At 37.3% G+C, this 3,326-nt stretch overlaps 1 long non-coding RNA gene across 1 annotated transcript; it reads left to right on the top strand.

Annotated features, from left to right (window-relative positions):
• The first annotated feature begins 1,176 nt into the window (after positions 1 to 1,176).
• On the top strand, positions 1,177 to 3,059 carry LOC132622426 (uncharacterized). The gene is made up of 2 exons (XR_009575894.1): positions 1,177 to 1,499; positions 2,772 to 3,059. It is a non-coding gene; the product is annotated as an uncharacterized LOC132622426 (long non-coding RNA).
• The last annotated feature ends 267 nt before the right edge of the window (positions 3,060 to 3,326 follow it).

Below are 3,326 nucleotides of genomic sequence, written 5' to 3'. Positions count from 1 at the left end.
TTTGAAGAATTTACACCGTGCCTAGTAGAGTCCTACTTATGGGTGTGTTGTGCACCACATTTATAATTAGGAGGCTATAAACATATGTTCTATTCTTGAACGTTCTCGTCACCTGTCTACAACCCCCGCAAGATTATGAATCCACAAAAACTTTTGAACTACACGTGGCCTGATTCTCGTGCAGCCCGAGATATGTAGGCAACTCGAAACTGAGATTCGGCCATAATTTTCATAAATCCTTCGGACCTCATCATATTTTCCATCAATTTTCCTAAACCGTACTTTCTTACAAACTCATATGCGTTGGCCCAAACAAAATTGGCTACTACGTCAACTTCTTCGCCCGAAGATTCTTACATCATCTCCGGTCGAAGAGGGGCATCTGTTGACACCCAATTTTGTCCCTCCTTTATTTAATTTTATTCACTCGGGCGTCTAAATTTATTGACGAGCTAAATACTTTATTTTCACTACTATTATTCTCGCTACTTTTATCTTTTAACATTACAAGTATTACTTTACCACAAATTTTAGATGATTCGTCATCATTTCATTTTTTGGGTTCGAACTCGTTAAATTAATTACAAGACAACACTTTGCAAAATATTTACTTTTTACGTATTAATTATTTATTGTCTTTACATAATATATATTATACCAGTTATTAAATTAGAATCCCAAAAATGATTAAATAGCGGAGGAGGGATCAATAATTTTCAGCCAAATTAATGACCCAAAATACCAATACAACATTATTTCCCTATTTAATAAACAATCCACATTTTAATACCCAACCCATTTATATCAGCCCATATTTAAATTAATAGGCCAGCCCAAAACAGACCAGCCCAATTAACTCCTACCCGGCCCAACCCCTACACTTCAACTTCTTTACCCTAATCCCTCTCCCTCTCTTTCTCCTTCAATCTCACTTCCGCCTCCCTCACTTCTCCTTTTCTCCTTCTCTCTTCACCGCTCCACTAACCCCTGTCCCCCTCACGTTCTCTGTCACTCCACCATCGCTATCTCTGCTCCCCACTCACCACTGTCCCCCACGCCTACCTCATACACTCCTCTCTCTCTTATCTTAAACCAAAACAAAACCCTATAAATCGATGGAAATTGATTCTGGAAAGGGGGGGGGGGGGGGGAGAAGAACCGAGCATTTTTCAGAAAGGGAGGATTTCGAGTATTTGGAGGGAATTATTGAGTGTTTTGTGAGGGACATACCATCTTCCCAAACGTGAATTCACTTTCCGGTGAACTTTAGCCGTGGGGGGATTTTTTTTTGGATTTTAGGAATTGATTCAGTGTTTAGGGACACTCACCATTTTCCAACCATAGTTTTCACTTTTCCGGTGAACTTTAGCCGGATTACTCTAAATCACCATATTTTCACACAATCAATTCTGGGTTTTAATCGAAAGCATCGTTTGTTCGTTCGAGTTCGAGCGAAGATTCGACGACGTCGACGCCCCACTTCACTGTACCCACAAAAGGTCGGTAAATCTCCCTTCGTTATCTGTTTATTAGCAGCTTCAGTACTTTCTGTTTGTTTCATATGTCGAAGTGTTTCGTTGGATCATAGTTATTGTTAGGTTGGTTTAGTATGTTATGGTATTTGTTATTATCATCACTGATGTTTGGTTAACTGGAATCTACTTTAATTGACAATGTTATAGCTGCCTGTTTAAATGGATATGATTGATGCTGGCTGATTAGCTTAAGATTTATGTTGATCTACAAGGTCATGGTCGTTTGTTTAAGTTGATAGGATTGATGTCTAAGGGCTAGTTTGAGACTAAGTTAGTTTACCATGTCAATGATGCACGTTTTAAGTCGAATTTGGTTAATGCTAGATGATAGTTACTCGTCTGGTTAATGGTATTATCCTCTAGTTTATATTGTCATGACTGTTTTGTTAAAGTGAAATCTGATCAATGTTAAAAGGTTGGTTTGAGGTTCATGCTAGTTCATATTGTCATAATTGACTCTCTTGGGTCGAACATGATTAACATTGAACCAAAATCTTGCAATTTTGCTAGCTTACACTGATATAGCTGTCTGTTTAAGTCTGGATGTGATTGATGTCCCCATGAACATACTAAATGCATGCTTTCCTCAGATATCCTATTCAAACTTAAGGCTTTGGCATTGGTTAGTATGCTAGTCGAAATCATTTCTCTTTGTTTGTGATCTCTGAAATATGCTATGTGTTCTAAATGAGACAATCCTGTCCAATCCTTTCCCTTTTGTTTATTTCTCCTGCTTCAGTCGTCTGATTCTATGATTATGTATTGGTTTTGAATATGCAGTTTAATATCAAATGGTTTTGTCCTTTTCAGAAAATGTTAACACCCCAAAAGTTTGGATTAATAAGGGGTTAATTCGGACACTGTTGGTTAATTGATAAGTCCATTAGACTAAGCTAACACTCTCGTTGAAGTTGATTAATTGATATTAGGTTGTCCCGGCCTCACGGTTAGTTTTGCTTAAGTTCATTTTGAAACAGAGCTAATGGGATGTAAAAAATCTGTTTTGAAACCTCTTGAGCAATATTATTTCATCCAGTTTGCTAATTGGTTTTATGTTGGTCTAAAAAATGGTTAGCGCACTTCTGGTTTGCTTGATATTAATAGCTGCGACTCTGGCATCAGTGCACGCATAACTTTACATATTTTATATGTTGTTCTACTCTTCTTTTATTCATCAATCGCATGTCGATACCCCTTGTCTAATATCTTTCTTTTTTGTTTTATGACTTGCCGGAGCCGCGAGGAGTTTCGTTTTGACACTCAATGATGCTGCCAGGCCTAAACCTGCATCCATTTTTCCTCGTCTGTTTCACAACCTCTGAACCAAAGCAACCAGAGGAAGAGAAAAATAGTTGCAACATTTCTCGGCAGTCAACTGGCGAATCACTAAAATTTCGTTTTTCCACCGAAGCTAAATATGGCTTTACTCCATTTCCCTCTCATTCGCTGGTGTTGTTTGTTGCTATAATGTGTGCTATATTTTGTGGTGTGATTATTAATTGTCGATGTTTCTGCTTTGCTTAATTATGTGGATCTTTCCCCAAGTTGATTTTAGAATACTTATTCGATCATATAGGGATTTTATTTGTGGAAATCAGCTAATATTTAATAGATGGACTTATCATATAAGTTAAACAAAACATGATGTCATCTTAAGACTTAGCTTTCCTACAAACAGAAATGTCACGTTTTTTTTTTGTACTAGCGTTAGTTTTTTGTTTGAAAAAATGAAGACCAAGTAAACTGGTTCTTTCCGTGGAGTAATTTGTTTTACTTTAGCTCTTGTCCGAC

Source organism: Lycium barbarum, chromosome 2 (assembly GCF_019175385.1).
Source record: "Lycium barbarum isolate Lr01 chromosome 2, ASM1917538v2, whole genome shotgun sequence".
NCBI lineage: Eukaryota > Viridiplantae > Streptophyta > Magnoliopsida > Solanales > Solanaceae > Lycium > Lycium barbarum.
This window is presented reverse-complemented; position numbering and strand designations above follow the sequence as displayed.